The following is a 14,348-nucleotide window of genomic DNA, read 5'->3' on the forward strand; positions in this document are numbered from 1 at the left end:
AGATGAATAAAGTGAAGAAGAAAGTACACTAGATCTCCCTGTCTGGCTAACGGTGATTCAGTCCGTCCTTCGTTTTCTCCCACACCCCCTAAAAAAGTAGTTGAAGTAGTCAAATAATGCATCTTTATAAATTTCAGCTAAGGCAATAGGTGTAGTCCCTGAAAAAATCTGCATGTGCAATGGGGCCTGGTGAGCTGTGAGCTGAATCAGTAAGGTTAAGGGAAATATTAGACATTGGTAAAGGCTATCCAAACAAAGGTACTGCATATTAACATATCAGTTAGGTCAGTTTCAGTCAGTCAGTTATATGAACAATATCATTAATGGAGGAAACAAACATATATAGTACAGTGGTGTGAAAAACGATTTGCCCCCTTCCTGATTTCTTATTCTTTTGCATATTTGTCACACAAAATGTTTCTGATCATCAAACACATTTAACTATTAGTCAAAGATAACACAAGTAAACACAAAATGCAGTTTTTAAATGAGGGTTTTTATTATTTAGGGAGAAAAAAAATCCAAACCTACATGGCCCTGTGTGAAAAAGTAATTGCCCCCTGAACCTAATAACTGACTGGGCCACCCTTAGCAGCAATAACTGCAATCAAGCGTTTGCGATAACTTGCAACGAGTCTTTTACAGCGCTCTGGAGGAATTTTGGCCCACTCATCTTTGCAGAATTGTTGTAATTCAGCTTTATTTGAGGGTTTTCTAGCATGAACCGCCTTTTTAAGGTCATGCCACAACATCTCAATAGGATTCAGGTCAGGACTTTGACTAGGCCACTCCAAAGTCTTCATTTTGTTTTTCTTCAGCCATTCAGAGGTGGATTTGCTGGTGTGTTTTGGGTCATTGTCCTGCTGCAGCACCCAAGATCGCTTCAGCTTGAGTTGATGAACAAATGGCCGGACATTCTCCTTCAGGATTTTTTGGTAGACAGTAGAATTCATGGTTCCATCTATCACAGCAAGCCTTCCAGGTCCTGAAGCAGCAAAACAACCCCAGACCATCACACTACCACCGCCATATTTTACTGTTGGTATGATGTTCTTTTTCTGAAATGCTGTGTTACTTTTACGCCAGATGTAACGGGACACGCACCTTCCAAAAAGTTCAACTTTTGTCTCGTCGGTCCACAAGGTATTTTCCCAAAAGTCTTGGCAACCATTGAGATGTTTTTTAGCAAAATTGAGACGAGCCTTAATGTTCTTTTTGCTTAAAAGTGGTTTGCGCCTTGGAAATCTGTCATGCAGGCCGTTTTTGCCCAGTCTCTTTCTTATGGTGGAGTCGTGAACACTGACCTTAATTGAGGCAAGTGAGGCCTGCAGTTCTTTAGATGTTGTCCTGGGGTCTTTTGTGGCCTCTCGGATGAGTTGTCTCTGCGCTCTTGGGGTAATTTTGGTCGGCCGGCCACTCCTGGGAAGGTTCACCGCTGTTCCATGTTTTTGCCATTTGTGGATAATGGCTCTCACTGTGGTTCGCTGGAGTCCCAAGGCTTTAGAAATGGCTTTATAACCTTTACCAGACTGATAGATCTCAATTACTTTTGTTCTCATTTGTTCCTGAATTTCTTTGGATCTTGGCATGATGTCTAGCTTTTGAGGTGCTTTTGGTCTACTTCTCTGTGTCAGGTAGCTCCTATTTAAGTGATTTCTTGATTGAAACAGGTGTGGCAGTAATCAGGCCTGGGGGTGACTACAGAAATTGAACTCAGGATCGATAAACCACAGTTAAGTTATTTTTTAACAAGCAATCACTTTTTCACACAGGGCCATGTAGATTTGGAGTTTTTTTTCTCCCTTAATAACGTAAACCTTCATTTAAAAACTGCATTTTGTGTTCAATTATGTTATCTTTGACTAACAGTTAAATGTTTCTGCTCATCAAAAACCGTTAAGTGTGACAAACATGCAAAAGAATAAGAAATCAGGAAGGGGGCAAATAGTTTTTCGCACCACTGTATATAGCCTCTAACCTATGAAAACTGGCACCTGGTCCTAAATTGTAGTACAGGTATGGGATCCCTTATCATAGCTAGGTAGAGCAGGATGTACCCTTGTAAACCCAGGGAAAGTCTAGTTGCGTGTTTGTCAGGAAGTATTCCCACCTCTAACATATACACATACTATTTTAAGGCAAGATTGAAAGATCTGCCATAATTTGATCTGGACCAGCAAAGGAAGGAGACTGGCACACAGCCAAACCTAACTTAATAGATGTGAAACATTTTTAGTGCCTCTTCCCAACCAAAAATCTGTACACGTGGTCAACAAAAAGTAATAAAAACAGTAATATCATAAAGCATTACTAATTAGGAAAATGTTTAGCTTAGCAAATTATCTCCACATTGCAAAACTACCCAGAATAAATAAATATAATGCAGAGGAGGGCCCAGCAGACTGCATCAAAGACCCAGCAGACTGCATTAAGACAATACAAGCCCCAGTGCAAGATCCAGTTGGTGCTGTTCTCTGCTACACTCACATGTAACCAAATGGAACATTCCTTTCAGAAAAAACACTCTTTTGTATTTTTGTTATTATTACTAATGGACCCCAAGCTACCATACAAGTAGATATTTGGAGATATTTTGGAGAAAAGAGTACATTGTTATTCAAGAAGTAACACAAAAAGAAATTAGATTGTATTTTATCATTCCATGCAGTGTCTTGTATGCGCATTTCCTAGATCTAAACAAATTGTATACTGATTTAATTCAAAAATAATAATAATAATAATGTTGTGGAAAAATCTGCTGCCTAATGGCCACCTTAGTTCTGTAGCTCGATGGAGGGGAAAACCCATAGACCCTCTATACTTATGGTCAGTGCAAGTAAGCAAAACTTTGGGATCAGCACTGCCTATATAATGCAATTCCTTAACTTTTTACACATTGTACAAATGTCCAACATTTCAGTCCTTATTAGAACCTTTCGCAAGGGTGTGTATGTATATATATATATTTATATATATTTATTTATAATATTTATATAACATTGTATAAAACTGCACTCGCAGGTCTTGCAAAGTGAAAAAAACCCTTTTTTATACGATGCTATATTGTTTTTTAAGTCTAGCTCCCAGGCAAGTATCTTAAATGGAGTGCAAACTATATAGAATGTGACTTTACATTGCGACTCTCTTTCTCAGCTAAGCCCTTGCAAGGGAGTGGACAGTGTCGGACTGGCCCACCAAGATACCAGGAAAACTACCGGTGGGCCCAGGTGTCAGTGGGCCCTCTTGCTTCTATTTATTTAGCCTATTTCATGGTCATTCCTTTTATCCGTATGGGAACATGGAAGCTTGATAGAAGGAAGAATAGAGTATAGTATGTAGCGAAAACAGACTAGGATAATAAAGAGTTTGAAGGAGGAAAGGAAGAATTAAAGTTTTTAGAGTGGGCCCCTGGTCTAGGTTTTTCTGGTGGGCCCCTGCCACCTCAGTCCGACACTGGGAGTGGAGGACAAACTTTAAGCACCTGAAATGTAACTCGCAATAAGTTAGGAATTTAAAAAATGACTGGGCGCCAGCAGTAGTATCTGAGCACAACAAAGGATAGCAGCAAAATTGAGGATGCTGGTTTAGCATAGGACAGATAGTATACAGGGGCTTAAACACATACGGCTAGAACTTGTGAGGGATTAGTCTCACTACTCATATCTCCATCACTGCTCTTTTATAGCTGGCCAGTCTAACTCTATGAGTGTGGTATGGCACAAACTTTACTGGAACTTTCTGACCAGTAGGGGGGATTAATCAAACCTGTCCCCAATTGTTAATTAAAAAGTTATTAGAATATTTGGCAGTATCATAAACATATCATACATTTTCACACAGAACAAATAATAAAACACAGTGTGGAGTGTGAAATGTGTTTTAATGTAGCAACATGGAAGCCTAGCACAATTATTTGTACACGTGACTGCTAAATGTCCCACCCTGTAGCTGTGTCCCCTGGTTCTTTTGATTAGTATTTTTTTTTTTTTAAACTCTAATTCTACAAAACAAATAAACAGCAAGAGGTGCTTACAATAATACATGTTTAATCACTCACTCCATGCCACCTTTAGCATGGATAGGCCATATACTTTAGTAGACATTTGTGATAATTATAAAAATTTAAAATGCTTACTTCTTTGGCTTGTGGCCAAGGCAGGGTACTAATTCCACTCACATGATTTGGTGAAGCTTACATTTACATTTAGCCAAATGAGCATGACTATCTTAAACTACTATAGAACCTCAGCTTGGCATTTAACTCTACCACTTGCTAAACCTCATTCATAGGGTCCCTGCCAACTCACACTCCATGGGATCTTTGCCTAAGACTATGGATATTCTTGAACAGGCTCCAAAATGCTAAGCATGGCTCCCCTCTTCCATTTTTTTACTCTAGAGGGATCATCTGATTGTGACATTGCTAAGGGATTGTCCTAGGTCACTCTTTCTTTTTTTACCTCAGGGAAACACCTTAACAGAAGGTATATTTATTCATTAGTATAAAAACTAATACATTTCTTACTGTACATATTCAGAATATTCCTTGGCAGCTCAGAAAACAATTTGGGATCCTCCATTGCAGTACACTTATATTGTACAGTGAGCTACACATTATATTATGACTTATAAAAGTAATCCTGTTAAACCAGGACTATAATTCATCCTCCCTAAAATCCATATATCCACATAACCCATTTCAACACAGATTATATTTGTTTTTAGATAAATATCTTTTCTTTCATTTCAGTGTATTTTTCCCTACATCCCCCCGTTTCTTGTTGCCCGGTATACAGTGACATCACCGGAATCACACAAAGCACACACAGTGAATATTTCCATTCTATGATATTCCTGCTCTGTGATGTTAACCCATTGCCTTCCATCAGCATGCCACATTATATGGGCAATGTGCTACAAAGTAAATCCTTTCGGAATACTGTTAGGCTAATGAGTAGGGGAAAAAAAGATTCATTGAGCTACATTTAAAAGTGACATTCATTTTTTTTTTATTTAAATGTACTCGCAGCACATGCCAAAAAGGGCTGGGCTAGCTCCTGGTTTTTACCACAAGAGTGTTCTCCTTGTTCTCAGTCGATGAAAAAGGCTTTGTAAAGCAAAAGCAAGTAAGGAAATAACTCAGTAGAAGCCCTGTCACTGTGTCAGTATGTAAGAGACAGAGGAATACTTCACAAGTTTTTTGGACTCTGCTTCTCTGTACATGTACAGTATATATGTGTGTATAAATCTGTGTGTGTATGTGTATGTACATACATTTATAAACATGCTCCCCTAGTAAAGGACAGATACCAGTTGATGGAAAATGGAATGAACATTTGTTCAACATCTCATTAAGAAACAGTAAGGTACTTTGTTGCCATATTTTACAGGTAAAGTGGCCAATTTATTCATCAGAGCTATACTGACCACAATGACTTAACATTCCAGAATGTGGAAATGCCCCAGGGTATTTAGGAAAGTCTATTTTCACCCATAGGCTGGATACTGCATGGAAGTGCTATCCCAGAGTTTGCCAAAAATGAACACCCCATTTGCCCTCACTGTGGCTGTGTTATTTAAAAGGAGTGTATTCAGAATAAAATGATTTCTTACATTGGTGTTATATGGATGAGATTATAGGGTCCAGCAGTTAAAGAAAAAGTTCAAGGTGCAAAAAAAGTCCATCCTGGTGTTATCCGCGAAGCAACAATAGATCCCAGAATTCCAGTGTAACTGCGCTTGCTTTAACCAAGCATTAGTTTTACTTAAAATACCAGAGGTAATAATATTTGCACCTGTTAGTAACTTTTGTGCAAGTGGGGGCAACTTGCACATGGGACAGGTAACACACAAAGGGAGCCGTGCAGTTTATCACTGAGGGCAATTTCACTTTTCAGTCTACCAAATTTTGATGGGGAGTTGGAATTAGCATTGGGTCTGCTGCCTAAGGCACAAGCAAATCCAGTATGCACCTTGCTCACTGCACCTTATGTCTTGGGCCTCATGCACCAAAATAAGCTCAACCAAATTGGGGCACAGTTCTAGTAAACATGAGTGCAAGCAAGTCCAAGTTAATTATGGAAAGTATTTTAATGGGCTTAGTTGTGCTCTTATTTTTAGCATGAAACACTGCCGCTAGCAATCATGCATGTTTTAGGAGTCTGGCCTAAGCTGCACATTGATGTTTTTATATGATATAAATGAATAAAGATTACATTGACTCACTAAGTAATGCAGCTTAAAACTTTTGTCCATCCAGATATGTGAATTTCGGTTAGAGCACAGCCAAGTCGGCACCTGTTCTACAATTGGTTCAAGTTAGCAGCAGTGAAACAGAAAGAAGGTGAGGACTAGCCAGCTGCGGAAATCTTTTTTTTCTTTACCTTATGTATTTTAGTCTGTTATACTATAATTTATAGGGGAACCTGATTATTATAGTTATTAGCTATGTACCCCAACTACAACCACTGTACACTGGTTGCTCAGGTACAGGGCCGGAACTAGGGGTAGGCAGAAGAGGCAGCTGCCTAGGGCGCAACGATTGAGGGGCACCAGGCAGGAGCCTCTCCTGCCTACCCCTAGTGCTACTAATCGCCCTGCCCCCCTGCACCGCCTCCTGTGCTTTGGCGCACATGCACCGTTCAGGGGGGGCGGGGAGGTGGGCGGAGTTGGCCGACCGGGTTGCCTAGGGCGCCCGGTCGGCTTGGCCCGCCCCTGCTCGGGTACAATAAGACCCTGTTCAGCAAGGAGACTTGTCCAAGCTCACAAATATCTGACATTGCACTGTGCATTGTGCATTGTAACCAGAAATCAAGCCGAGACCTCTGTATCAGAGACTAGAGACTAGTAGAAGGAAAGTCATTTTGGCATTTTACAGCCAATAGATTAGCCACATTTGTAAGAAGGTGAAAAATGTGTATTAATATGTATGGGAAATGGGGTAAAGAGTTGTTACTTTGTTTGACCACTAAGTGGCAATATGGTTACTTAGAAAAGTTAGGTGTAATTTAGACCCCGGCCACCAGAAGGCAGTGCAGGCAGGAGGGTATAAAAGCAGCAGACACACCCAGGTTGACGGTCTTTGACAGGAGGGCGGGGTCGAATCAACATCCATCGACAGGAGGAAGAGTCAGGACCTGGGCAGTAGAGAGGAATAGTTAGCAGAGGTTAGAGGGGTGTAATAGCGAGCATTATATGCACAAGGCAGCCAGGGTAGATAGAACGGGCAGCCTCCGCTTCAACCAGGAAGAAGAGGAACTAGGTTCCAACGGGTCTCTCGTTAGTCAGGGAATCCAGTGCCAGTATATGAACAGCTAGAAACAGTGCAGAAGGCTTCTGTCCAGAATCCATAGAGAAAAGGTCTATCCTGGAAGAGTGGAGCAGTATCACTGCAGAGTACTGGACCACTAAAGAGAGTGGAGGGGTACTATAGTGGATCCCGAACCACTAGGCGGATAGGTGGGACTAGGTCCATGGTACCGGAATGGAAAATTGAATGTACTGAAACTGTGTAACTGGACTGGAAGTTGGGGCAAGGAGAATGAATTGTCTGTATCATTTGAAATGCTCCAGTGCCTGTGTGAAGGTGACCATCGGCTGTCATAAAGTTATTTGCATGAGGACAAGTCTGGCTGTTTACTTCCTACCCGGAGTTGGGCTATTGAGTACAGGTAAGGGCGCTGTCCCTTTAAGGAATTATTACCAACATCCTCTCTACACATTAGTGCAGCGTTTTTCAACCACTGTTCCGCGGCACACTAGTGTGCCGCGAGATGTTGCCTGGTGTGCCGTAGGCAGGGCACCAATGTACTAGGGGGGAACTGCTCTTGGCACCAATGTACTAGGGGGGCACTGCTGCTGGGCACCAATGTACTAGGGGGCACTGCTCTTGGCACCAATGTACTAGGGGGCACTGCTGCTGGGCACCAATGTACTAGGGGGGCACTGCTGCTGGGCACAGAGTTAAATTTTTTAACATTTTCTAATGGTGGTGTGCCTCGTGATTTTTTTCATGAAACAAGTGTGCCTTTGCCCAAAAAAGGTTGAAAAACACTGCATTAGTGCCACCTAGAACACTATATTTATTCTGAAGAAAGCTTTACCATACCTGGGTAAAGAGCCCTAGAAACTTTCTTTGTTTGCTTAAGATTGCAGCTGCCATTTTAGCTTGGTTTTCGTGGCTTCCTGCTTGCAGCTCTAGCCGTTATAGCTCACATTACACATTCCTAAGGGTGAGGGGAGTGAGTTTTATGAATTCTTATGGGAGGGGGGAGCAGGAGAGAGGAGAGAGCTGTGCAGACTCTGGCCCCCGGAATGAAGGATTTTTCTGAGAGAGAAAGTCAAATACCTTAAGCACATGCTTGCAAAAAAGGAGACAAGAAGTGCTTATGGCTGTATTTACATAGACCATTTTTCAGGTGCCCAAGTCTGGTCGATAAAGATTTGCTTACTATTAATTTTACCCGTTCTCCTCAAAAGGCTACTGTAATGATTATGAGCTCAACATAAATATATATTGGACACTGTACAAATACACAAGAGAGTAGGGTTGCCATTCTATAATGGAGATCTAAAATGATGACAAAGGTGCAGTTTCAGGGTAATAATATTCATGTTATAACATGGCAGCTGGTTCAGTACCAGTGCCAGGGAATCTGGCATGATAATCATTTGGAAAAAGAAAATCAGTTCTATTTATATTTGAACCAGGGGAATTTTTTTTGGCACAATTTATTGAACTTAAAGGGGTTGTTCACCTTATTTAACCATTTTTTTTATTATTGATTAACAGTGGTGGTATAGGTAATGATTACAACTCGATGCATAAGTGAGGGAAAGAGTTGTGTTACAGGGAGCAGTTTGAATGAGAGGACTGTAAATGAATATGAGAGGTTATACACAACAAGTTATAAAATGTAATAATAAAAAGAAAACTGTAGCCTCACGAGCAATAGTTTCTTGGCTGCTGGAGTCAGTGACCCCCATTTAAAAGCTGCAAAGAGTTAGAAAAAAAAACGCAAATAGATCAAAAACTATAAGAAATAAATAATGAAGACCAACTGAAAAATTGCTTAGAATAGACAGTTCTATAACATACTAAAACTTAAAGGTAAACCACCCTTTTAACAAAGTAAACTTTTAGAATTTCTCAATTTTTTTCCTGTAAAGAATCAGTCTGGTAACAGAAACACTAATTGTCGCATTTGTTTTCCAGCTCAGATTTTGGCAAATCCTATCTGGTTAGGACCTTTGCTCCTATCGGCATCAATGGGATAGGGCATCCTTGCTGAGTACATGGAGAGTCAGCAGACACGTTCATTTTGGGCTGTAATTTTCCTTTGCTTACAGTGATGGTTATGTGCCAAAGCTATGTGCACTCACAGGAAATGTTCAAAGAAATGAACTAAAATAAATGAAATTTACATATTTTCCTAGCAGCCTAATTTTAAAGATAACACCAATCCATTTGTTATCCGAAATAGCACCGAAAATAGCTTTTTAAATTCCAGTTATAGCTGAGAGATACTAAGCATATATTTTTTGACATAAACTATGATTATACCTTGCAACAAAAACAAACTCAGCAGAACTGTTTCTCCCTTTTGCACAGGGGCAAAGCAGAACCAACAAGTTCTTTTCTTGATGTGTCAACTGAAAGTTGGTTAAATGAGGGGAATTCTGGTAAAAGAAGCAACATTTGAAAAAATCCAGTTTATGTTTATGCTATCCTTGTTCCAGGCAAACAGAGGGGACTGGTCTGATACAAAACAAGCAGCGAGTGTCTTCAAATGGCCAGTTCTAAGTCTGGAACTACTGAGAATACAAATAAGCCACCTATCCATCATTATGTTGGAACAGTGAATTAAATTTAGGCAAATATCAAAGCTCTGGGTCTAATGACTTGGATGATTATTTTTGTCTCGTAAATATTCCATGATGGAAAAAAAGAAGGATTCGTTTGCTGGAAATGTGTCCTGGTGTTTGTGTACGGCACCTGGTTTACTGTCCAATCAAAATATGTGATTTGTTCAGTCAGGAAATCTGTTTGCCATTTTAGGGAGACACGTCATTATTAATGACTAATATAAGCTTGCTCACACAGCCCTCACACTCATCACGATTGCTGTATTAAACAAAGCACTTCTTTATTGCCCAAGTTCTATCTGTTGGAGCACAACATTTTTACTGGATCATACTGACCAAATTTCCGGAGGTCAGTGTTTTTCCCACTTTTATAAGTGTCTTGATCCATAACTACTACAGGTATGGGATCCCTTATTTCGAAACTCATATCTGAATTACAGGAAGGCCAGTTCCCACTTAAAGGAGAACTAAATCCGAAAAATGCATATAGATAGAAATGACATTTTATATACTCAACTTGCACCAGTCTAAAGTTTCAGCATCTCTTTAACAGTAATGATCCAGGTCTTTAAAGTTGAGCACAGGACCTCTCCATATTGGATTTTGCTAGGAGTGTCAGAGACACTGCCCATGTTCAGTACACTCTGAGCAGTAGTTGAGAAGCTAAGCTTAGCAAATACTACCAACAGTCAATAAATTGATGAAAATTGGTTGATACACCTAAATTTCAGCATATGTAAGCTGGTGATCCCCAACCAGTGGCTCGTGAGCAACATGTTCTCACCAACCCCTTGGATGTTGCTCTCAGTGCCCCCAAACCAGGTTGTTATTTTTGAATTGGTTGAGTAAAAACAAGATTTACTACCGAATAAAGCCTCCTGTAAGCTGATAGTGTGCATAGAGGTTACCGAATAGCCAATCTTAGCCCTTGGTATTGACCTGTCCAGCACCTGACACCTGCAAGGGCTGATACACCATGTAGAGCACTTCAGTTTCTAGTTGGCATATTGTGCATATGCTACTTTTCTGGTTCTAAGAAAGGTAATAGTCCAGGGGAAAATCATACCTGGGGATGGTGCTGTCTCATAAAAATTTTATTAATATAAACATGGAGTAGAATTGGTACTCGTATAGAAAGAAATTACCTGGAACCCCTTCATTTATTTTGCATTCCATTTTAAATTGGTCAAAGCCTTGACTATTTTATCTATTGCCCCAAAATAGTAGTCTAATGTTTTAAGCAGTGGGGTAACAGAGGAAGCAGACCCTGTGGCTGCAGTGGAGCCTGGGCATTCTTACTCATGGGTTACCCACAATGTTAGGTGGAGGGCTCAGAAAAAAAAATTGTCAGTGGTTTTAAATGATGTCTTAATAATAATTCTGAAAGCTCCTACCCAAGATACCACATGCTATTTATGGGTCTGATATGTTCTAAAGTAAAAATTAAATATCTACAGAAACCACAAACCATAATCCCTATCACTAATATTACTTTATTCACTGTTCTTGTATGCTGTAATTAAGGCTACAATTTCCATGCAAATCCTTCAAGGAAGATGGGATTGTGGGTAAAAAAATATGCAGAGTTTGAAATTCAAAGGAAATGCCAATACCATGGATGCCAGTGCTCAATGCAGAAACAGCAATGTCAGACAAATCCAACTGCTAACAAAATAATCATCAAAGGACAAACTAAATGAGGGCAGCCAGAGAGGTTTATGCAACAAATAAAAAAATATAGGGGGTTTGGCAAGATAATGCAAGAGTGGGAAAAAGTTCAGAATATGATTTGGAAGGTATTAAAGGGATACTGTCATGATTTTTATGGTGTACTTTTGTTTCTTAATTGCACTGTTTACATAGCAAATAATTCACTCTGCCATTTAATATTGGTGTGTAGGCAGCTATCTCAGCGCATTGAGTCTGAGCTTAAGAGTCTGAGTCTAAGCGGACTAAAATTTCTTATTATTCTTTTAATTAAGTTTGCAAATTATTTATTCTTATATACAGCACTTCAGGCATTTGGGTTTTGTGCTGCCCACCAGCACACTGAATTAAGATTTGCAGATGCAAATCTTAATTCAATAGCCAGATACAGGTGTATAAAAGAGACTCTCTTTGTACCAGGGACAGTGACACACCAATTGCAGCAATATTACAGACCTCTGTACAGGCAACTGTGTGTGTGTACAGGCACATAGACTCCTGTATGTTGGATTCACAGACACTTCTCCTGTAGTTTTACTAGCCAGGCTTTAGGCTTCTTGGTTAGCCAGCTGCATCTAATCAGGTCCACCTGGTCAGTCTGTAGCTTTTACTCTGCTACAGCAATTGCTTAGCAATCAGCAGTATAAAAAGAATATGTTTCTAGGGTATGAGCTGTATATAACCTAACTTTATATTCAGTGGCATAACTATAGAGGAACAGGAAATACTGTGTGCCTGGTGCTAGCAGAGACGCACACACTCACTTGTGCATGTGTCTGCCTGCAGCGAGGGGGGCATCATTATGCCACTGTTTATATTTCTAATGGAATTTTGTTTTCCCCTGACCTGGTTGATCTGCCTTCTGAGTAATACCTTTTTTTGGATTTGTGGTTCCCAGTTTGGAAACAAAGCAAGAAAAAAAGAAAAATAATTTCTATTGAATAATAATGGATTATAACCCTGCCTGGAGCTAGGCCATGTATTCTGTTATTGATAAGCTTGCATACATATAACACATGACTACAATATGATTGCACAAAGTTATTGTTTCTACGACATTTCTTTAAAAGTTATACAAAAGGCAAATTGCAGTTTTATGGGAATATGCAAGTGGATGCATTCAATTTTTTGTTTAACTAGAACTCCTCCCAGCATTACTCGCCAGCTCACTTGCATACCTCCCAACTGTCCCGCTTTTCGCTTGACAGTCCCGCTTTCTTCACCCTGTCCCGCTGTCCCGGATTCTTGCAGAATTGTCCCGCGGTGCTCGGCTTTCTTCGGCTCTTCTCTTCGGCTCTTTCCGGCTCCTTCAGCTTCGGGTGATCTCGTTCTCCTGCAAGTCTCGCGAGATGAGAGTTGGGATCGGCTGCAAGCTAGTTCAGGATCCCAGTGTGAACAGACGTGTGTGTGGGTGCTGGTGCTACTGCTGCTCCTCTGTCATACTGTATGCCTCCTTACTGTTTTTTTAAAAGCTTGGTGAGTCCCTGACCTCATGATTTAATAATTATACATTTTTTTTTAGATATCAAACAAGGAAACTTGGTAAAAACCTTCATAGAATTCAGTAGGAGCACTTTAAAATAAAATATCATATGCAGTCCTGCCAACACTACTTCATTATAGAAAGAACTTTTTGAACATTTTTCTCATTTAAATGATTGTATGATATTTAAAGGCCACTGTATCTGCCTTAAAAATACTAGTGCACAATGTGTGTCTGATGGAAAAGGGGTGTGTTTTTACAAAATGGGTGTGACTTCCGGGGGGGTGTGTGTGTGTGTGACCTTCTAGTGGGCGTGGCCAAAAAATTTTGCCGCGCTGCGCACGCCAGAACTTTTTGTCCCTCTTTCTCATTTTCAAATGTTGGGAGGTATGCACTTGGCATGTATGTTTTAAATTGCTGGCAAATAACTTGATTGCTGCTGCTCAGAAAAGAAAAAGCAAGTGATATGTGGCTTCTTTAATTTTTTTTTCTTATAAACAACCAAGAAATGAAGTTCTTTGTATTTGTTAGTGATTTGGGTGAGGAGACAGAAAGTGTCAGACAATGTAAGTGTGAATTGAGTGTCTTTTCCAGGTTTTCTATCAGATAGGAAAGATTGGCAGGGGAACTTTAGATGTCAGTGAAGAATGGCTGAACCACTCCCAACCCTTTCTTTTCACAGCACATACTGCCTGTCAGTACTCAGCCAAGTTAAGAAGATTCCCATTCATGATAGTTCCTCTTTAACTGATGCGTTTTGAAAAAAATATGTTTTCCCATGACAGTATTCCTTTAAAGGAGAAGGAAAGGTAAAAACTAAGTAAGCTGTATCAGAAAGGTCTATGTAAATACAACCATAAGCACTCACAAAAAAAGTCCTCTATCAAAAGAAACACAGGATTTATTGTATCCTTTTTTGTAAACATGTCATTTGGGTGTCTGACTTCCTCTCTCAGAAAAATCATTAATTCCCTGGGTCAGAGTCTGCGCAGCTCTCTCCCCTCTCCTGCTCCCCCTCCCACAAGAATGCTAAGAACTCTCTCCCCCCTCCCTTAGGAATGTGGATCTGAGTTATAATGTTAGTGCTGCAGCAGGAAGCTACTTAAAATGACAGCTGCTGTCTTAAGCAAATGGAGAAAGCTTCTAGAGCTCTTTACCCAGGTATGGCAACGCTTTCTGCACCTTGTTCTAGGTGGCACTAATGTGGCGAATCCATTTGCAGTAAAATGCCAAAATGACTTTCCTTCTCCTGGCACCAAATAAATTTCTTCTTGTGAAAGTCTATGGGGTTTCT

At 40.1% G+C, this 14,348-nt stretch overlaps 1 protein-coding gene across 1 annotated transcript in view; it reads right to left on the minus strand.

Moving 5' to 3' along the window:
- Positions 1-12,810, minus strand: part of aifm2 (apoptosis inducing factor, mitochondria associated 2) — an 83,156-nt gene extending 70,346 nt beyond the window's left edge. Inside the window, 1 exon segment of the mRNA NM_001142019.1 lies at positions 12,750-12,810. The gene's annotated coding sequence lies outside the window, so the exon portion shown is untranslated.
- Positions 12,811-14,348: the final 1,538 nt, after the last annotated feature.

The sequence above is a fragment of the Xenopus tropicalis genome, chromosome 7, assembly GCF_000004195.4.
Source record: "Xenopus tropicalis strain Nigerian chromosome 7, UCB_Xtro_10.0, whole genome shotgun sequence".
NCBI lineage: Eukaryota > Metazoa > Chordata > Amphibia > Anura > Pipidae > Xenopus > Xenopus tropicalis.